The following is a 24,420-nucleotide window of genomic DNA, read 5'->3' on the forward strand; positions in this document are numbered from 1 at the left end:
TAATGAAAAAAATAATGGCAAGATTTTGTTGAGAGTTTTGGTATTACCCTCAATTGTGATTGTGTACTACAAGAAAAACACTTATTGTATTGGTTCTATGACTTTTTTCCAAGATTCCGCTTAATATTTTTATAGAACAGAGGGAGAACGGAAGCTGACTTAACGTTAGTGATACCGCCTCCCAATTACAAAATAAATCAGTGGCGCTACAACATTTTCTAGGTCTGGGCCTCAGATTTATGTATCTGTTTCATATTCATTTGTCAAACTAACGTCCTGGGCCCGATACACGCCGTCCACTTTTTGGCTTTAAGGCAAGGCGGTTACGTGTTACGTGTACGATGTTTTTCTTCACCGATAAGAGGATGAATTTGTACATAGAAAGAAAGTCCATTGGTTACACAGCCGGGGATGGAACTACGACCTTAAGGGTAAGAGTCGCACGCCGAAGCCACTAGCCCAACACTGCTCTGCCCAATTTCCCTTGAGTTATAACTTTTTATTATTATTGATTCAGGATTGAAAATATTGAAACAATGAAATTGCCCGCCTGTGTATTTTGTTCCGAGTATAATCATGTTCAATATATAATCTATAACTACAACATTAACCAATAAAAAATATAAAGCAGATATAACCCGTCCATAAATCAAATATAAGGAGAGAAATAGACGCTATGGCCACATTATTTTACCTGATACATTTAATATTTAACTCCTTACCTCGCGGCCAGGCATAAATTTTGTCTGGACACTTTCGAGCGGATCGCCAAAGCTAATTCTGTTTTGATTAATGTTTCTTCCACATTGCCACTACTTTCCTACTACAAACATACTTTCGCTACCACAGCGAAAAGCAACCTTATAGCAAGCTAATAGAGGTGATATTTATCCAGCCCCCAATCATAAGCTGCAAAGTGAAATGTGTATGAAGTACGCAGGTCTTAAAAGTACCAGGCTACTGTGCGTTTGCGTTTCTCACGCAAGACTGAACAATTAAATAAGCCAGCATGTTATATGATTAAAACAGTGATTGGTCAAGATTTGTGGCTATTTTGTCATGTCAATTTGTAATACGTGTTATTACTTTTTTTATATCAACTAGTTAATATCGTTCAATATTTATTTACACTAATTGTATGTAAGTACTTCATTATTGGATTCAACACGTAATTATATAACAAAACAGGTAGTTTTAAAAGCAGCTTAACTAGGTGAATGGGCGGTCTTACTTCTAAGCGTTTCCCCTTGACACGGAGACTGTCCAGATACTATTAAAGCTTACTGAGGTTTATTATACAAATAATGTTTAGGGTAAAAAACCGCCTTCACCGAGGAAGGTGAGGACCTTTACTACGTACTTCGCTCTCTTCAGTCAGCTTCCGTCCTGCCTTTCAGGCGACGGCCCAAGCCGAGTTTCGAGTCTCCCAGAAGACGAACTTGCCCTAGCTGTGGGATAAACGCCAATTCAGGCCGAGCTACGTTCGCCAAAACAGCTCGAGCTGAGCGGTAAAGGCCTTTAAGGCCAGCGGCGAGATTCCGTATCAAAAAAAAATTCAAATACATAATATAATATGTAGCAAAGATTACTAGTAGCATAGAGCAAAGACTACAAATATTTGTATAAATGTCAATACGTCATTTTTTTCTTAGCTTTTTTCATACGGATCACATTTCACAGGGACCCCTAGAAGAAATGGCTTGTTAGCGATGAGGCCGCCCGTTGCCTAGTAACTTATGTAATCTGCTTTTTATATGCATGTTTAAGTCAACGAAGTGTAAATAAATATATCACCATAATGTTCGGGTATTTTTGGGATTATTTATTTAATACATATTTAATTGTATACGTTAAATATGACCATTGCTTTTGTATGTTTTCCATGGGCAAAGTCTAAAATACACAAATTAAAATATTTATAATATTTTGCATGTATCGTGAAAAACATAGTTACTAACTCATAGAATTAAGATATGAAACAGTTATACGTCAATATACGTACGTGAATAGGTATTAGTGATAACAGTTATTAAAATATCAATACTGTGACAATTATGTGATATTGTTTATTATAAAATATTTATTTTTATAAACAAAACAGTGTTTTTACGACACTGCAATATTTGATAACATCAAAACATTATAAATTAGGAAATACTGAATGCTACATTTAATAATAAAAAGCTTTTTATTTCAGATACTAGTTACATTCAAAAACATTTGTAGTTGTTATTGTATTTAAAACTAACAATAACTTTATCTATGTTTTAGTATATTCCGCCGCCCATGGACACTCACATTGCCAGAAGGCTCGCAAGTCCGTTGCCGGCCTTTCAAAAATTGGTACGCTCTTTTCTTGAAGGACGCTTAGTTGAATTGTTTTGGAAATACTTCAGTGGGCAGCTGGTTCCACATAGTGGTGGTGCGTGGCAAAAACTGCCTTAGAAAACGCTCAGTTGTGGAACGACAGACGTCAAGGTGATACGGATGTTATTTTGGTTTTTGCCTTGACATCCAATAATGAAACGCAGCTGCAAGTATTTGACCGAACAACTCCTCTGATCACTCTCAATGGTATATGCGGTAGAAGATGCAGAGAGACCCCTCATCTCTACACCACGTCAAGGGAACAAGATTCGAAACGAGCTGGTACTTGGGAGCTCCCGCCCAGAGGTGAGAACAGTATTCCATGTGGGGCCGAATTTGCGCTTTATTGAGTTGCTAGCGGTGGCCCGGAGTGAAGTACCGTCTCGCCATGCTGAGCACACCAAGCTTTTTGGAGGCTAATTTAGCCTTCCTTTCCAAATGACCGCGATGCTACCTTAGACTTTAAGGAGAGTATCTTCAAAGGGAGTTTTTTAGTTGCCAGCTTTTTAAATTGTAAATAATTTAAATATATAAGCCGAGTGCCGAGGCAGTAATTTTCAGATTTGGCTTATCGTTAAAAATAACTCCAGAAATATTACAATCAATCACTCTATCTTTCTATCAAAGCCTTTATCTCACAAATCACATTTGTCAAATGGCGACATCCCTTACGGTTTTGATAATTTCACATAAATTACTTAAAATCAAAAGGGAAATTAGGTGACGACTAATGTACGTTTCGCATGTTAACTGTAAGCTTTACGTAACTTATTATTTCTAATTTAACCCCGTGTAGTGGGCGGGGAACGTTTAACTGGTTATGGTTTTTAAATCGTTTAATTTTTGTTATCGGTAATGTCTTTTTCTAGTTGCAAACTGTGTGATAGTTCGCACGGTCATTTTGTTGTGTAAAAGTGAAAACATATGTCGCAATGAAGTTCACTGTTATACGATATTCGTTTAAACTAACTTCGTAAAACTTTTTAAAGTAGTAGTTGTAGTGAAACTTCATCCTGTTGAATACCACTGATAAAAAATCCGATCACACATTTTGTGACAATAGCTTGATTATGAATCCCTTTTCTACTAGAAGTATAAATATATATGTAACACATCACAAAATATGTTGCTAAGGACAAAACTCAACGTCTGGACAATTCAAGTTTTATTTCTTGTTTACTCCATGAAGTGAGGAAGGTTTTTATGGAGAGAAATTTTTTAAATTATTTAAAATGTTTATTTAGTACTTAAGGTTTTATTCTGGAATAGCAAACATACCCTATGCGGTAACATAGCCAAATGTTTTTAACTAACTAGCTACTAAAAAGGTAGGCTAAGTAAAAATCATATTAAGGCTATGTGAGCGTAAGGACTGTACTAGGCCGTGTTTCCAAAGGTGATGGATCAGTATAAATCTATATAAATAAAAATCAATCTCAATATATATTACTAAGCGCAAAACTCAACCACTGGACCAATTCAAGAAATTTTCTTGAACTCTGGGAAAGCAGTTAGGGAAAATTTTATATACTACATAATTTATATAATTTAGTACTGAGGATTTTATTCCGGAAAAACGAACAGTTTATATAGGGTAGCATATCAAATTGTTCCTTATATGTAGCTACTAAAAACGTAGATCGAGTAAAATAATCATATTAAATCGAAACGAAGTTCGCGGGGGCAACACAGTTATAAAATCAATAATGTTGAAGATGAAGATTTCAATACCATCAAACGTTTTCATATTAATTCTAAATTTAAATTCAAGAAATCACAAAAATGGAATCTCATTACTATTTATTAACATTTAGTAGCAGGCATTAATTCATTAAATATATGTTCAGATGCGATTTCTTAAATATCAAATAACATTTTCTTCAATAAATATCGTTTACTAGCAATTAATACCAATTCATCTACAACGTACTAGTGAAATAACTATGAAATGATTGACAGCTGGTTTAAGGCAGCTAATGTAATTACATATCTGAGAGGATTTTTAATAGAACCGCTTAGTTGGGAGGCGTTTAAGATATTAATACTCTTTAGGTTTAAAAATATGTATTTAACAGTTTTATTTGGAATACAGTTTTATTAAAAAAATGTTTTTTTATTCGTACAAAACAGTGGATTGGGAATAAACAAATTCTTACCTTTTAACGTGCAAAGATGTTGTGTTGAGAATGTTTCTTTCTAACCACTGTAATTTTTTAGTGAAATAAACCTTGTTTAACAATTTGTAGTTTATTAAATAAGAAAAATAGTCAAAATATAATCTTAGATTTAAAATAAAAACATTTTATAATCGTAAGCAAAATGCCACAGTAATTTTTACTGCAATCAGTCAATATTTTTTTGTTTATTAATAGCCTTATATCAGAAATACAAAATATATACATTATAACTATTGTTTTTTTAATCTACGATAACCAATTCTGTGTTCCTATGAGCTCCCCCATTGTCCTCCAGTTTTCTTTATTGTACACTGATTTCGTCCAGGTCTTTCCAGCCAGTTCCACGATTTCAGCGGCCCACCTTTTAAATTGCATACCTCTCTTTATTTTATGGCCTCTTGGTTTATAATTTTTTAATCAAACACAAATAACGCTAGTTTATTACAGGACTAATTAACAGATTTCTTAATTATTTTGATCTATAAACGACTATTTCCAAATTAAGAAAGTGCCTTTGTATAAAAGCTACGCTATAACCATTTTAATAATCTTAAGTTGTACATTGACAATAACTGTACAGCATAAAAATATATGAAGAAAATTAAGTTCATATTAATACAATATCAAAAATATTTTTTTAAAGAATACACTAAGAAGTGAAATAATAGCAGTGTACAGGCGCTAATTAAAGATTTGGTAGATAATACCAGTGACCCCAGAGCTGGTGCTTTCCTTGCTCAAAGAACCTTTATACAGGGCGGAAATGCTGCTGATAAAGGTACACTGTCACAGGGACCAAACTTTTATTTTATTTTTTCATTTATCAATTTCCAATTATTATATAGTATATCTTATTGTTATTATATTATTGTATATCTTATTATATTATATGAGCAGTGTTGGCCTAGTGGCTTCAGCATGCGACGCTCATCCCTGAGGTCGTAGGTTCTGTCCCCGGCTGTGCACCAATGAATTTTCTTTCTATGTGCGCATTTAACATTAGCTCGAACGGTGAAGGAAAACATCGTGAAGAAACGGGCTTGTCTTAGACCCAAAAAGTCGACGGTGTGTGTTAGGCACAGAAGGCTGATCGCCTACATGCCTATTCGATTTACAAATGATCATGAAACAGATATAGAATCTGATGCTCAGACCTAAAAAAAAGTAGCGCCATTGATTTATTTTTTATTTTGTTTTAATTATTATTATTATTACTAGGTATTACTGACATATACATATATTCCCAAAACATATTCAAATAAATGATTGTAAGTTTAGTCATCTATGTTTCATTAAACATTTAGTCCATTCATCACCGAAATCATTGCCCTAATATTGATTTCAAACACAAATATAAAATCATAGAATATAAACTTAATAATATTATCGTAGAGTACATTTTTCTTCTTGGCAATTTGTCTCAACAAAGGTTTTGCAATCGTCTACCTGATGTACCTTCCTAGAAGTAATAAGCAATGGCGGTAATCCTCTTCGAATTTGCGATCTCCAAAGATAAATTGATAATTTTAAACTAGTTATAGGGTTGGTACGTTTGGGATTTTAAAATTTTTTTTTTCGTATTTCTGTCGTAATTTATTTATTTCATATACCTAACATTAATTACATACATAAAAAAAAACAATTTTACGAAACATAGCCAAAGCTGGAATACATAACAAGAGAATATATACATATATACAAAAAGGTTCAATTATTAAGGAAAGGAAAAAATAAAAAAATATTAAATACATAAGACCTTATTTTATTTTCAACTATGTATGGTTAGCAATTAAAGTGTGTTTATGTGTTTAACCGCAACCAAAAGGCTCACCTGATAGATGTTAAGTTATACAACTCATGGACACTGTCAATGTCACAGGGCAGGTCAGTTTTTTTTTATGAATTGGTACACAATTTTCTAGAAACGTCGAATTGGTTAAAAGTTGAAAAGTGAAAGTAAAACTTAACTAATAGATTTCATATTTCTGTCCCTATGATTCCATAAATACTGAAATACTTGTATAATTGTATTTTTAAACTTTATTTAATGACAGCCCTAGACACCCGGTTTAGTTATGTGAAACGATTAGCAATTTCACCATGGCGGCGTCACAAAGTCTGCCGAAAACTGAACGCCGGAAAGGATTAATTCCACTTTTTGCAGATTAAACAGGGCCTTACCTGAGATATATGTGTTTACTATTATGTTTTAGTACGAAATATGCAGCTATGTAAATACAGAAAGATCAGTTCGATTTTAAAACTGAAGATCTTTTGTTTGAACTATGACTGCGATGATACTTTTATATACGACTGTTACTAAGAACCTAGCTTAGTACCAACAGTGTCATTTTTTACTGTATCTAATCTCAGACAATTTCAATAACACTTGCGCATACGGCGAAGGATGTAGATTTTACATTTCAATATCTTTACTCGGCTAATCGCCTATGAAACTTCACGTATAATTAAAAATTCAGTTATAACGTTACAATAATTCAATACAGAACTTGAATAATTTCAACCCCCTGTCATATTGACAAGTCGAAACATATGACAAGATACCAACCAATTACTGGCCTGCAGTTGTTTATCAGAGGAGCTTACTCATCCCTCACAATTCACACCATCATCTTGCAAGTGTCAAAGGCACAATTTATAAGCGACCGCATTTATAATTCAAACTTACATTACTAGTTTATAAATTGCTATTTTGTTTGTGTGTTATATTATAATCTGGAGGTATAGTTCGATTTTTGACTATGATTGACACAGCATAGAAGGAAATATCATATATATGTATGCATAATGCAATATGTAAAATTCTTAACCTACATAATAATAATAATTTAAATGTATAAATATACAACTAAAACAAATTTAAAAATTTTGCGTCAGAATACTTTTATCGCTGCCAATCCTCGCTTTATTGCGATACTTATTCGTTGAGCGAGGAAAACACCAGGTCTTGGGTCACCAGTACTGTTTAGTTAACTTGGCGTATCTTATACATATAAATTATTTATTATAAATAAATGTGAAACTCCAACTAGAATGCGAAAACATATCTGCTGTACAATGTAATAATTAATAATAAATCAATAAAACCTTCTTCAAATTTCTGTGTCTAGTTTGTATTCCTATTTTTTTTACTAATAGGCAAGTAAATCTTTCGTTAAATAAACTTAAAACAATAAAATTAAAAAGATATAAATATTATTATTTTAATTGACAATAAAGGCCAAAAACATTTTGACTCTAAAACCAACTTCTACTAGAATTTAAACAAAAGCATTCTGTTTTCAATCCAGTCTTGTTAATTCATAGAGTTTATATGGAGTTTAAAATACTTAAATAATAAAATAAATTTAAGTAAAAAAAATCTTTTCAATTTCATACAACCGCTGTTTCCTGTTAATTGCACCACGTTTAGTGTTCATGGTTTTGTTGGCGATTGGAATACGTCGATCGTCGGCCGCTTCAAAGGTTTATGCGCCCGCGTCACTGACTCAGCATATTGCTCCTCTGGAACGTACATTTTCCTTTAGGTATTACAAATTTAAATGATAACAAGTTTATAGGCTTCATAACCTATATGGCAACATTTAATATTTAATAAATGATTTCGCCTTAAAATAGACCTAAGAGATCGTACTTCACACTACAGCTATGAAACAAATTTCTGAAGACATCTATTTTGTATGAACAGTTTTGATCGTTTTGTAAAATTTTATTGTCGTTTTTAATATGTTTCCTTTTCTGAACAACGACAAATATTTAAAGATCATACTTAGCCAAATTGACCTAGGCATTATTTATTTTTAACAAGATACGCAATTGATATTTATAGACTTTGGTTGTAAAAATGTTTTGACAAACTACGAAATAAACAAATAGGATTTACTTTGAATTCTTGTATAGCGATATATCTCTGAGGTACAAAGACAACTAAAATGTTTTTATTTTATTAATTTTGCTGTAAGTGATGGCTGGATTACGTTAAAACAAAACACGAATTGCCGTGAATAATTGATAACCCATTTAAGTACTTATTTATTTGTCTAACAATGACAGATTATCCGTCTTTTGACTAATCAAAATAAACAGAATTTCGTCTCATACGTTCTCATTCCAATGGAACTAAACTAGTACATTCATCCATCGATCTTTATTAAAAAACACGTCTCCAATCATTTCCGTGCCCCATTCTACCTGATTTCAATTACTTCGGATATCCTAAATAATCGAGGACTTCCTACGGTTACACCCAAACATACTTCAAAATGTAAAACCACTCATTATAATCTTGCAATGGGTTAAACTTGAGCGGGTGTTTCCGTCTCTTTGTCATTGCCAGATTAGGCTTATCCTGATCGATATCTGGGACTTAGGACCTTTCTTATTACTGAAGACTTTAAAATAAAGCAAAGATTATTTACCAAATTATTGTTAGAGTTATTAAAACTCCCTTGCATTCGTATACCTCAAGTTGTTTTATATTTTTTAGAAATAAAAAAGAGGTAGATTTTTAAATATTTTTAGGTTTATCTATGTACTCTTACAGAAAGTTAAATTACTACTATCAGTATGAGACGGGTCTGCGTTTCTATAAACAAAGATACACAGAAATTTTAACCCGTAAATTCAAACCTTTTAGAGTCTAACCACAGATAAGAAATTTTATAGCCAAAAAGGATGCAATAACACTTTGACAGATAACTAGAGTTTAAAAACATAACTTAATCTGCTTGCTATGGGATATGTTATATGTATTTCATGTAACTGTTACATGTCGAGCGTATTGTGAATAATGCATGTTAGGCAGAAAATGCAGACAATTTCGCCACACCGTACACACTACTGCATATAGACTGTATATATATATCGTATATATTGTTACAATAATAATTATTATTGTAACAATTAACAAACAAATTTATTGTGAAACATTCATTATTGATACTTATAATTTACGATTTTAGTAATATATTGAAATAACTAGCCAAGATTCTTGCGTTCACTAATATATTGAAGCCAATTAAAATTTACGCATGTTATGTCCAATACTTTTGTTACCATCGACCAATTGTCACAGTAATACCGTCCTCAGAGGCAACATCGAATATAACTATTACCGAAGTCACTGATTAAACGAATTAAGTAGTCACGATTTGAAATAAATTCGTAAATTTTTGTATTTAATGAAAATAAATGTTTATTCAATAAATAGTCATCGATATCTGGAAAAAAATTGTAATATTTTATTTTGTCATTATGACATATTTAGTTCCTATCACAATATGTTCTTTTCTGCATATTACTTTTACAAAATAATGTCGATGTTTCACATCTGCCAGGCGTCCCGTGACGGCTCACATTTTTTTAACAAATTCTACAAATTCTCAACATATCATTGAAAGAACTAGAACTCATTAGTTTATTTTTTATAAACTAAGTAATACTTATTTTACCTATTAATTATCCGTAAATATTAATGTATAAATAAGTAACGTATTGTAATCGCCCCAATGGGACATTTCTAACTGATTCACTGATCGCCCCCTGTGTAAATCCAATTGTTCAATGCATAATGTTTTGCCGGTAATGAAACCAAGTATAAATTTGTGGTTAAACTATACTACGAAGACTGCATTGATAAGTATGTTTTACTTAGGTTATACACAACACAAATACACCTTATAATGAAAAGATTGAAATAATTAAAATAAATCAGTGGCGCACCACCCACCAACCTTTTTAGGTCTCGTCCTCAGATTTCTGAATCTATTACGTGATCATGTGGCAATCTAATAGGCATGTTGATCAGCCTCCTGTGCCTGACACTTGCCGTCGAGATTTTGGGTGTCAAGCAAGCCGGTTTCCTCACGATGATTCCTTCACCGTTCGAATATTAAATGCGCACATAGAAAGAATATCCATTGGTGCAGAGCCGGGGTACAAACCTACGACCACAGGGATGAGAGCCCATGCTGAAGCCACTCACTGCTCACGTAAACATTGAAAACGCAGTAATAAAATAGGTAAAATAATTATTTATATATATAAATATAAATATTATTTTAAAAATATCATTTTAAATAAAAAATTTAAACGAAAATATTGTTATTGCGTAAATTTTTGTAACTTTCGTATCGTCGCCATCTTGTTTCAAACATACACGTGCAGCTGGTGTAGTCTTTCAGGCGGTAACCTAACCCCGCCATTCCGTTTCAACTCTCACGGCTAAAGCAAAAAACCGGTAACTAAACTCTGACGGGGGTGTGTGATATATGTCAAGTTTGGGAGGGGAACTCCTGTATGTAATGTTTGCTTAAAATATACACCGAACCAAGGCGTCAGCTGACGTTGGGAAATAAGTAGGTATATGTAAAATCTTGCGTAACACATGATTTTTTGTATGAAAATACCAATGAGATATCTTTTAATTGCCGGGAATAAAATACAAGTCTTTCAATACGCTTTAGCTTAACTGATTATATACAAATAGCGGTAAATGAAACCAGTAATGAATATAAAAGGAAAATTTGTTTTGGTCCTCGTTACAGTTATAAATTGTTCATACAAATATCTATTCAGTATCCAAACAGTAGCTATACAATCACGTGCCAGATTGTTATGAATGTTTACCACATAATTACGTTAATCGTCTCACAAAAGATACGGCAGACAAAATGTTCGCGACTATTGATATTACCACGCTTTTAAAACCTATCCATTCTAACGTGACCTCCGCGGTTATGCTCCTGCCAACAAAAATGCCCCAGCGAAGGGTAAATGAACTGAGCATCAAAGGTCTTAATAAAAAGGTTGAATTATAAAGAGCCGCGTGAATTGTACACTTGTAACGTTGCTTTGTTACACGGCGCTTGGTATTGTGAACTGACAATACAACTTGTAAGGAATGTTTTTTAGAAATTCATTCATGGATCTGTTAGATGCGTCCGTTTTGTGGCAATTTTGATACCTGTTGCTCCGAAGGAATTGAAAGTGAATTTATTCAATTGAATTACAATGACACTGGACCTCTGGTGCAGTTTATACAAAAGATTGAACTTTAAGTTCAAAAATAGAAACAGTTTTTTAAAGAGATATGAAAGCAATACACAATAGACATTGCAACTTCATTACTACTAATATTTTTACTCAGAATAAACATTTTATTACTACTACTGATGTATTTAACGAAAACTTATGTTTGTTATAACTTTCGGGCGTTGGGATATTACGAAGTATTATTAGTAATAACTGTACTAAGAAGCTATAATGATTGAATAGTTTATAATGATTTTAAATTATCGTAATTTGATTATAATATCAATATACTAAGTTATCCGGTAAATCCGGTAAACCAGTGAATACCATTGGACACAAATAATCCATCATTTAAAATGTATATTTAATATCGTTTTATTTCTTATAAATACATGAGCCAGGCGATACGTAGGTATAGTTTTCTAAGTTCTTGGTTACAAAATTAAATTCGAACAGTTACAAATAAAAAAATCAAGACAATTTTTCCACATACGTGGATACCTACGTCGTGGACAGCTAAGCATATAAAGGTGTTATGTAGTACATATGTGCGCATGTGTGCGTTCACGCATGCGCAGTGAGGAAGCTGCGCGTGAGATCCGCGGCGCGCAGCTGCGTCGGCCAGGTGTTCTTTTCCCCCTCTCGTATCAGTACTGTCGAGTACATACCAGCAGTGATTTATAGAATTTAAATTTGGATATTATTTTATTCATTGTAAATTTCATTGTAAAAGTTATCCTACTAACATTTTAAATGCGTGTGTCTTGCGTATTATCTTAAAACTAAATTCAAAGAGTTTTTAAGCTAAAGCCTGCTTCGCTAGATTAATACAGGCATCTAAGAAAAAGTATATTTCATGCCTTTAAATGCATAAGAATTTATAACTAAATTCAAAGAGTATACTTATGTATAACCAAAATAACTTATGTTTAAGTTAAAGCATGCCTTGCTAGACACAGGTATCAAATTTTGTATTCTATAAATGTAGTAATAATGAGATATGTTAACAAAATTGAACTGATTTTAATCTTATACCATAGAAAAATAAAATGGTTCTAACTTTCTAATAAATATTTTCTGATATGTATGGGACAAATGCATTATGTCGTTTGAACACATTACATATTAGAAAGACTCTTAAGAACATGAGCATTTAACGTGACCATAAAGCATTAAAAAATGTATTTTCTTTACAACAGTACCATACAACCCCAACTAAATCTGTGAATGCTTGCGCAAACCCGCTTCCATGACATAAACAGCCAAACAAGTATAACATTTATTTCGACCGCGCTAGGCCAAAATAAATCTTCAAAATAGAATACTTCATACGCAGCCCTTACCCTTAATTATCCAACATATTAGATTTTTTGTGTATTATTATTCATGGTTTCGCCGTTTATGCGCCAAAACCATTTATATTGATGGAAATTTTGACAGTTCTTGATGGCCGCCTCTTGAGATAGGCCAGTCCGAATGAAAAGCTATTTTGGCAACATTATTTAATTAAACCTCATGAATAAAATGAAAAGGCAAAAATCCTTTTAAATTGAATAATGTAGGTTTTTTCTAAACAAATAATGTGGTGCTTTGACCAAAAGAGCGTTTGAAAAATGGTTTAAATTAAAACTTGTAAAACGGTTTAGAAATACCAATTAGCAGGCGCCGACAAACGTTTGTTTTCATTTTGATTCAGTAGCTTTCTAGCTGCAGAGGCGAATCTTAGGGCTTTTACAGGCATAATGTAACAAAAAGCATTTAAATAGATATAAACGCTTGCAAAGATGACATTAATTTTTGTTTGAAACATTTGAATGGCTAAAAGGAAGATTCCAAAGCGTGTGTTCTTTTTGTGCTCTTTTACATTTCAAAATGTTTTAGTGTACTAAAAGCTTTTTAACCCGTATCACTATATAGTTTTACGCTGTCCTATGTATGTAAGGTACGCCTGTATAAGTGAATGTAATAATAGTGCATAACGCCAGTGGCGCTTACAACCTTTTAAGTCTCAGATGTCTGTATCTGTTTTGTGGTCATTTGTTTTCTGTAAATGTTTAGTCTTTTGTTTAACACACGTTGACTTTTTTCGCCTTAGGCATACCGGTTTCCTCACGAAGTTTCGTTTTGTATAAGCGATTGTTAATAGGTACAGAGACGGACAGTTGATGCACAGCTAAAGTACGATAGTATAAAGGCATATAATGAAATACAAATAGTATTTTCTTTATTAATAATTATCGCGTATTCATATTTATACAACAGAAAATAGTATGATGTATGAATGAATTTCTAAAAACATTTTACTCGGATATAACCATTATTACACAACGTGAAAGTATGAACTTTCCATATTCCTTTAATCTCTCAAATTGACTTTAAATGTTTATAGTCACAATATTGTAATTGCAAAAGTGTGGCGACGTCTAATTCCCAGAGCGATTAGGAGCGTGCGAGCAACGGCCACACAACATCTTTCTTTTCGATACATTTATATCACACGAACCCGTTACGATACTAATGTCGTATCGTTATCATATTAAACACTTTTAATCACAAAACAGGAAAAAAATAAAGAAGAAAAGGGATATTGGTGGTCTAACTGTTACAAGCAGTTTCTTCCATGCACAGGAATGCAGTCGGAGTCGATTAAAGAGCCGTTCAGAGCATAGGTGGCTCCACCGAATCTAGTAGTGCGCTGAAATCTCTATGGTAGATAGATTGCTTGGCCCTTAAGCCGATCTAGAGCGAACATCTAAAATTATTATGGAGGCTTATCATGATTTTAAATAGTTATAGACACTTACATACTTAAAGACAAACATGCACTTAAACACACATTATGGCACACTAAGAGTTATATTAGCCTTAAATTAGAAAACCAAGACCGAAGATGAGATAGGCTTTTTTGTATTTATAGACATATATTTTTGTATACTTGCTTATAAAGTGACCAATAATAAATAAATGAAATGTTAGTAGACTTCAAAACGAAGCACGATTAAAATGACAATTCAAAGTATGCGTAAATACATATATAAGCTTAATTTTAAAAATTTATCATTCTCGAATCTAATTATATACGATATTGGTAATAAACAAACATATCGTAACATCTAAATAAATGGTAAAAGTATCGCACCGGTCTTTACTTTAGCAGTGCGCGGGCGCACGGCGATTTGTCGCATTACACGGAGGTCACGGCGACGGGTCACGCCGGGCCTCTAATGTCACGCGAACGCTTTCCAAACTCACGACTCCTGCGCATCCGATTGCTTCCCGTGTCAACAAGAAACTAAATTTAGAAGGAAATTAAATTAAAACCTTTTAGGAAATTATGCTATGATTTTTAAGGTACTTTTTGGCGGTTAATGAGAGACGCAGAGAGTTCGTCCGTTCTACCGCCTGTGATTTCAAGATGTCTTTTTATACGTTGTCTTAGTACAAAGACATCATTTAACATTACCTTCTAGCCTAACTTAAAACTACTAACTAATTGAAAACCTTATTTAGTGAAAGGCGCACTTAACTTAAGAATGTGACCAATGAAACCAATAACTACTTAGTCTCTATTACGTGGAAGACTCTGATCTGGTGTACAATTTAAAGAAATAGTCTAGAAGCTAAATAGCCTCGACATTTAGGTGTTGGTGGAGCCTTTAATCGAGCACCAGCAATCTTTTTGATTAATGTGGTGACGTCCACTACATTATAGAAGTGGAAGTAAATGTAAATTTTAAATGATTTAAATTTTTTATAACGTTCAATGTTAACTCTTTGAGTCACTATTTTGATTTCAAATTTACAAGGCGTTTCGCAAAAATAAATATTGAAGTCGATATAACAATAACTTAACTACAAAATAACATCTAAGAATGAATATACTTTTAATTTATATATAGTTTTAAGAGTTTAAATGGGAAATTAAATTGGTAATTATAACAATCAATACTATTTACTATTTAATATCTTAACCTACATAGTAATACTAAAAAAATATTATAACTTAATAAATAGAAAATTACACCAAATTTAAAATGTTTTTTTCCTGTGGAAGTGTACCTTTAACGCTGTCAACATTTCCTCACTGTATTGCGATACTTATTCGTTGAGCGAGGAAAGCACCAGCTCTGGGGTCACCAGTACTATCTACCAGGCGCCAACTTAAATCTTTAATAAGCGCCTGTACACTTGAACCCCACGGCCCAAGAGTCTTTACTCCAAAGACTCTTACATTTAATCCGTTTATTATTTTCCGGCTGCTAAGCAGCCGCCCCAGCTTCTTTTGCTTGTCCGAGGGAGGTGAGACGGGGCATACGTGTCCAAACAAGCATTCCATACCAAAGCCCGTCCCATCGACCAATTAAAGGAATTATGTTTGAAAAAATACTAATACTTCATAAAATCTCAAATATATAGGTAAAACTATTTAGTTTTAGATATTAGAAACAAGGCCATATTTGTATATATATATATGTCGTTAATTGTACATAATTTTTGTACACTTTGAACATTGTAATATTTTATTCTACTTTTAAATATATCATGTCGTAATGCACCAACCTAGTGATTTGGTCATTTCCAGGTGAGCGGTAGCGCACCCGTACTTCCGTTTCCGGCGACGCGCCTGCGCAGCATCCGCGACCACTAGACCGGGACTATCTATGTATGTATTTTTTATAATGGTAAATTATAATTTAGATTTTAGAGGTGTAAAAACTACAGATTATACAGTTCAGTATATTCAAACCTTAAGGTAATTTATTTAACTAGTCGTTAAAATAACGATTGTTTATAACCGGCTACAACACATAGTTATGTAGATAGGATTTTTATTTGTTTTTTATATTTTTTGTATCCTTTATTACTTGGTTAACTGTTTAAGGGTGAGAGAATTGCACAATTATATTGAAATTAACTGATACTAAGTAGGGAGGTAACCCGTATAAAACCGAACTTGTCTGGAAGTCCCATTATCAGACTAGGGCAAAGTGGGTTAATCTCCTGCTTGTCTAAAAAAACCAACAACAATTCAAGGATCCGAAACAGTAAGAAACCGGACTGATCTTTTATCGACGACCTTTGGCATTCAATAACGAACACGAATTGCTTTTTGGAATATAAAAACTCTTAGCAACGACACTCGACTAGCACAAGCACAAGCAGAAGCAGAAATGATTAGATATCCCAGACGTAGAAATGATTTTGGTGAACTGAGAACGTCCAAAGGCCTAACTCTTCTATACTCCGGGAAGGAAAATGAAGATGGCGACCTTAAATATGGCGTCGCTTTCCTCGTCTCTAACTCCGGAAAGAGAAGTCTTTTGGAGTGAAAACCGATCTCAAACCGAATCATTTGAGCCCGGAAGATCTCCAATATTACTTTGGGAAACTAGTTTTGTCAACAGTAGTTTTCCTAGTGATGACACAAAACCACATGCATTTATTGTAGGTTTTTTTAATGTAATGGGAGGCAAACGGGTAGACGGCTCACCTTATGTTAATTGATACTGCCGCCCAAGCAGATAACGCTCTACTGTTACCACATCCCGCTTAAGGCGATTGTTGGTGGCGCCTTTGGGTTTTAGTGGGTATGTACAATCGTAAGTCCAGATGTATGTATGTATAAAAGATATATTTTCTATGAAAACTGTACCTTCCTAATTAATAATTAATAATTATTTTTAATTAAAGAGAGCAGTGTTGGCCTAGTGGCTTCAGCGCGCGACTTTCATCCCTGAGGGCGTAGGTTCGATCCCCAGCTGTGCACCAATGGATTTTCTTTGTATGAGCACACTTAACATGAGCTCGAACGGTGAAGGCAAACATCGTGAGGAAGCCGGCTTGCCTTAGACCCTAAAAGACAACGGCTTGTGTCAGGCACAGAAGGCTGTTCACCTACTTGCCTATTCGATTAACAAATGATCATAAAACAGATATAGAACTCAGGCCCAGACCTACATAGGCCCAGACCTACATACACACACATTGTAGCGCAATTGATTTATTTTTTTATTAAAGTACCGTCTATACTTTTACTGTGAACAGTTAATTCGAAACAGACTATAACAATAAAAACAACTAGTAGTAAAGGACTAGTCACAGTACGACTTGTCACAAGCTTTCTTGTCATTTGATATACTAAATACACTTTAAAACTAAAGTAGAAAGAGAGGCAGGATAAGAAGTTGGGAGGTCGATATAAAATACGTTAGCGGAGTCTCTTGAAGAGAAGACCACGATTGGAAAATTTAGAGGAAGCCTTTGTCGGAGAACAGCTGTAAATAACCGTTTGCCGTTGGCTAATAAGTATAATAAATATGTATTATATTACTAAAGGCACAATTACATTAGCAGGGAAGCTTTTCGTTATATTAGTTATTTAAGACTGAAAATAGTATTTAACCCAGAACTGCCTTTATCAAATTAAGCAATAGACCTATTAATTGCTAGATTAGACTGTATTCTTTTTTTTATGTAATAGCAGGCAAACGGGCAAGAGGCTCACCTGATGTGAATCGATACCGCCGCCCATGAACACTCACATTGCCAGAAGGCTCGCAAGTACGTTGCCGGCCTTTCATGAATTGGTACGCTTTTTTCTTGAAGGACCCTAAGTCGAATTGGTTCGGAAGTACTTCAGTGGACAGCTGGTTCCACATAGTAGTGATGCCCGGCAAATACTGCCTTAGAAAACACTCAGTTGTGGAACGACGGACGTCGAGGTGATACACATGTTATTTTGTATTTTGCCTTGACGTCCGATAATGAAACGATTACGTAGTATACTCTCCAAAATAGACGTCCAAACTCTCTCACACTGTTCCCTCCCTCTCACATGTTTAATATTTATTTAATGTGAACAAAACTATATTATTTTAACGCGCATCATACGTCGGATGCTTGTCCATTAGGCCGTCTGTCCAACACTTCCGACTTGCGCGACATTCTGAACAATGTGCTGACGTCACACCCTCTCTGATTTGTTTATATTTACTTGACATTAAGTGAAATTATGTACAAATAATGGTCGTTTCTATGCATATAATTTTTCTTCTGTTTGATTGTTTAAGGGAACAGAAAATGTATATGGTTGTTGTTCTGTTATATATGTGGTCAGATATGCCTGACATTACTTATCTCAAAGGCATGTATTTTCTCATATAACCTTATACAATATACGCATAAAATAATACAACTAAGTGTAAATAGTATGTAAAATTTTATGTACGTAGAACAATTGTTGCACGTTATAGATAATATGCGAAAAGAAAAAATATTAGAAAACAATTGCGCAGATAGAAAAAATGCAAGTCTATGTTCATGGGCGATGACCTAAAAAAATTTAACGCTTAGCCATAGGTGTTTGCCGCACTATTACCATGTGTAACCAACTGCCTACTGAAGTATTTACGAAGCAATTTCACTAAGGTTTCTTCGAGAAAAGAAGGACCAATTGTTAAAATGGCGGCAAAGCGAGCCCTTTGGTATTGAGAGTGCATCCTGCACGTTTGCCACTGTTCTATAAAAAAATCTGCCAATTAGTATTTAGTTACGTAAGTAAGTACTTATTCTAGAAATTATATTAGATTCTAGGATAGGCTGGAACAGGTTTAGGTCAGGCGGTAAGCGGATAGCGCGGATAGCACAGCACGCGCCCGCATCCTGCGCGAGATGAGACGCGTCTTCCGCTCAGCAGCGGTTGCACGCGCTGCTGAGCGCAACGGTGATCACGGGGCTAGTGGGAAATAGTATATTTAAAAATATATTAATAGACCATCTACGACACCTATGTTTTAATATTTAACCTTAATATAAAAGTTTTTGGCGTCGGGACGTGACGACCCCATCGCCCACTGATGAAATAACCTGTGACAGAGGTTATTTCACCAGTGCAGTCAGTCAACCCCCTTCCTAGTGGGAGTGCCATGCTGTTGCTTTCGGGCTTCAGCCAATCGGGCAGGCACAACCGGGGCAGTACCACTGTCTCACAGAAAACCGGCGTGAAGTGATGCAATAGGTTCATCTTATTGTACTCGCGTTGCGTGCGGTGAGTGAGACTCCCGGAGCCCATCAATTCCCCCCCCCCAGGATATGAAGATGCAGTTTAAACAGAGATTACCCCAGGGGGGTACCACACGTTTCCGCTGTGGAGAATCCCCCTCTGAGCGTCCATCATCGGAACAATCAGTATTCGGTGGTGGATGCACAGGCTGCCCTTCGTATTCTGGGGTGGGCAAAAACTGCTCAAAAAACTATAGGTTTCGATCTCGGGGCAAACGGAAGAATTTACCGAAGGCAACCCCTTCCACGCTCTCAGTGGACTTTACCAATGTTAGGGGGCTCAACTCTAATCTTAACGCGGTTCACTTTCACCTCGAAACTGCGAAGCCGGCCTTATTCTTCCTTACTGAGACTCAGATATCCTTCCCGGCTGATACTTCCTACCTCTCCTACCCGGGGTACAAATTGGAACATTCATTTGTGCCGCGGGCGGGAGTTTGCGTGTACGTCAGAGAGGATATCTGTTCTCGTCGCCTCGGGTCGCTTGAAGGAAGGGACCTATCTAGCCTCTGGCTGCGCGTAGACTGCGATGACCATCCGCGATTCTACGCATGCCTGTATAGGTCCCATAGCGGAAATACCGAAACTGAGCGACTCATTGAGCACATCCAAATGGCTACAGATTCCCTGCTCGAAGGGGTTCCTACCGCTGAAATCGTGATACTTGGCGATTTTAACGCTCACCATGCCGATTGGCTCGGTTCGGAAACCACCGATCACGCGGGAAGATCCTTTCACGACTTTGCTTTAGCTTACGACCTGTCACAAATAGTCCCTGCGATTACGCGAATACCAGATGTGGATGGTCATAAACCCTCTTTGCTGGACCTTCTGCTGACCTCACATCCGGAGACCTATCAAGTCTCTGTTGACCCGCCATTGGGTTCATCGGATCATTGTGTGGTCCGGAGTACTGTGCCTACTACGCGCTCTCCTCGGCCCCATTTTTCGGGTTGTCGTCGTATTTGGCACTATCGGTCAGAAGATTGGGATGGGATGCGGTCTTTCTTTGCGTCCTACCCTTGGGGGCCTATGTGCTTTTCGTCGGAAGCTCCAGATTCCGTCGCTGCCTCTGTCGCCGAAGTGGTTCTGCAGGGCATGGAACTTTTTATTCCATTCTCTGCGGTGCCGATCGGTGGCAAGTCACAGCCCTGGTTTAAGCGTTCTTGCAAGGCGGCATCGCGTCGAAAGCGAGAATGCTTTAATGCATGGGCGGAAGCGGCGATATCTCGTGATGCCAATACCAGCGAACATAAAAAAGCATATAACTCAGCCTCCAGGACCTTCAAACGGGAAATCGCTAAGGCAAAGTCAGAGCACATCGCCAAATTTGGCGAGAGATTGGCCCAACTCCCTTCTGGGACCCGAGCCTTCTGGTCTCTCGCCAAAGCTGTACAAGGGAATTTTTGTCAGCCATCGATACCACCGCTGCACAGAGAGGATGACTCGCTCGCCCACACTGCGAAGGAGAAGGCCGACCTCTTGGGCTGTCTCTTCGCGTCCAACTCGACTTTGGATGACCGGGGGAGATCACCACCGGCGATTTCGCGGTGTGGTAACTCAATGCCGGAAATCACATTCCGGCAACGTGCTGTTCGCAGAGCACTATCTTCCTTGGACATTCATAAGTCGAGCGGGCCGGATGGTATCCCACCAATTGTGCTGCGTACATGTGCTCCTGAGTTGGCTCCGGTCCTGACGCGCCTTTTCCGGTACCTGTACTCGCTCGGCACTGTCCCGAAGTGCTGGAAGACCGCTTCGATACATCCGATCCCTAAAAAAGGCGATCGCTCTGATCCATCCAACTATCGCCCAATCGCAATAACCTCCTTGTTCTCCAAAATAATGGAATCCATTATTAATGGCCAGCTCTTGAGTTATCTAGAGGGCCACCAGCTGATTAGCGATTATCAGTACGGCTTTCGTCGTGGTCGTTCGGCTGGTGACCTTCTAGTATACCTTACTCATAGATGGGCAGAGGCAATTGAGTCCAAGGGGGAGGCACTAGCGGTTAGTTTGGACATAGCGAAAGCCTTCGATCGGGTGTGGCACAAAGCACTGCTCTCGAAGCTTCCAGCCTACGGGCTTCCTGAGAAATTATGTGACTGGATCTCCAGCTTTCTAGCCGATCGGAGCATCAAGGTCGTCGTCGACGGAGCATGTTCCGACCTTAAACCCGTGAATGCTGGGGTCCCACAAGGCTGTGTTCTGTCCCCGACCCTGTTTCTTCTGCATATCAATGACATGTTGCAACTTAGCAACATTCATTGCTATGCGGACGACAGCACTGGGGATACTCTTTACACTGGCCGGGCAGGTATTTCTCGGGCAGTTGTCGATGAGTACCGGAACAAACTTGTGTCTGAAGTCGAAACTCTTTTACGTGGAGTCTCGGACTAGGGTAGACTAAACCTAGTCCAATTTAACCCCAAGAAGACACAAGTTTGCGCGTTTTCCGCGAAAAAAATACCCTTTGTCGCTACTCCTCTTTTCGAAAACACTCTTCTTGAAGCCACAGCCAGCATCGGAATACTTGGCGTTGACATATCCAACGACGTTCAGTTTCGCGGTCATTTGGAGGGAAAGGCTAAATTAGCCTCCAAAAAGCTTGGTGTGCTCAGCAAGGCGAGACGGTACTTTACTCCGGGCCACCGCTTGCAACTCTATAAAGCGCAAATACGGCCCCACATGGAATACTGTTCTCACCTCTGGGCGGGGGCTCTCCAGTACCAGCTCCTTCCACTTGACCGTATCCAACGAAGAGCGGTTCGAATCGTCGATGACCAATCCCTCTCCGAGCGGCTCGATCCTTTGGCGTTGCGTAGAGATGTGGGGTCACTCTGCATCTTCTACCGCATTTACCATGGAGAGTGTTCAGAGGAGTTGTTCGGATTAATACCTGCAGCTGAGTTTCAGCATCGGACGTCGAGGCAAAATACAAAATTCCACCCGTATCACCTCGACGTCCGACGTTCCACGACTCAGCGTTTCTCAAGGCAATTTTTGCCGCGCACCACCGCTATGTGGAACCAGCTGCCCACTGAAGTATTTCCGAACCAATTCGACTTAGGGTCCTTCAAGAAAAGAGCGTACAAATTCTTAAAAGGCCGGCAACGCACTCGCGAGCCCTCTGGCATTGAGAGTGTCCATGGGCGGCGGTATCACTTAACATCAGGTGAGCCTCCTGCCCGTTTGCCCCCTATTTTATAAAAAAAAAAAAATATTCTTAAACTACATAGTGGTAATAATAAAAAATATATAAATAGAAAATTGAAACAAATTTCAAAAGTTTGGTCCTTGTAGATGCTTATACTTTTAATGCTGGCAATTCCTCGCTGTGTTTATTTGTTGAGTGAGGAAAACACCAGCTCCGATCACCGGGACGAACATTGTAAATACTGTATATTGCATATTTGTCCTACTGTTTATTTGATTTTTCTGTATAAAATATTTTGTTCATCCAAACATAGGTATGGTTTATATTGACTACATACTCATACTGGAATACACAGGAGGTCAGTTACGCCTGTCGAAAAGATCTTATCTCGTAACAACTTGCAACTTGATGCTGTAAAATAAAGACAAACAGTATCACAAATATGAAAGCTAGCGTACATACAAAATACTAACGTAATATTTATAAATATCTATTGAATATAAGAAAAAATCAACACTAGATACAAAGTTAATTGTTTACTATAACATAATGTACTTTAAATGTATACTAAGGGCCCCGTAAAAGCCCTATCTCCCCCAAAGTGTCGCATTACTAGTCACTGGACATTTCGCTCTGCGCGCAATTGTTAAACGACCATAGTGCTATACCATATGTAAAATAATTAATAATTAGATAAATATATAATAGATCTGGTCTGGTAGGTCTTGCCGTACCTTGAGCAAATCCAGGACGTACTAGAGAAGGGACATGTCAAAAGCACACATAACCGATGAAGATGTCTTGGAAATGTATGAAGTGAGAAAGGTATGGTACCATAGTGAAGGAGTGAAGGATTGTGCTCTCTACCTACCCCTTCGGGAAAAAAGCGTACGTTGAAAGAGAGCTATAATATTGTAGGTATACATCTTAGCTGGTCTAACACCGCGTATAAGGTTTTAATGATGTAACGCTCTGTTTCTAAGACCTTACATAAGAAGAAAAAATAAGTAACATAAACGAGAAACAATATGTGGCCTTGATCGTGGAAGGCGTGTACAAACATAGTGCTTCTTAATTAATTTTCATAAATGAAAAAAAAGAGCAAAGATTAAAAAAAAATCGAATACAAAGGGTTTTAAGGGCTAAAAGAATGGCTGGTCTATAATCATATGGTATACAATTTACTTGTCTCAATTAAATAAAGAATAAATTTTGAGTATAAAGTCTGATCGCAACGTTTTAACTACAATACTCTAATCATCACAGATTAAACACAATTTGACAAAGACAACAGAGTACTTTCATTAAAACAGTAGAATAAGACGGATTGAATGTTTTTATTCCATACTTATAACAATGTTTCTATAGCAAATGTCTGTAGAAATTTAAAAAAATATAGTCTCTATTCATCTTGATTTGTGTTCATCTGTAACAGAACAATAATGTCTATGCACTTTATGTACGGGATCTTAAATTCCTATACCATACAAATCTGAATAATGCACACGCGTTGAACTCTATTACAAGAAATGTAAATAAAATTTGCATGATTATAGAATTACTTTTATTGATAGATAAAAATGATTTAAAGACGAATAAATTTAA

General features: G+C 36.3%; 1 long non-coding RNA gene across 1 annotated transcript in view; it reads left to right on the plus strand.

Moving 5' to 3' along the window:
- LOC123709114 overlaps nt 1-24,420 on the plus strand; it is a 263,551-nt gene that overhangs the window by 200,646 nt on the left and 38,485 nt on the right. Inside the window, exon 3 of the long non-coding RNA XR_006753681.1 lies at nt 16,180-16,260. This is a non-coding gene — a long non-coding RNA (uncharacterized LOC123709114). The remainder of the gene's footprint in view (nt 1-16,179; nt 16,261-24,420) is intronic.

This window comes from Pieris brassicae, chromosome 4, assembly GCF_905147105.1.
Source record: "Pieris brassicae chromosome 4, ilPieBrab1.1, whole genome shotgun sequence".
Lineage (NCBI taxonomy): Eukaryota > Metazoa > Arthropoda > Insecta > Lepidoptera > Pieridae > Pieris > Pieris brassicae.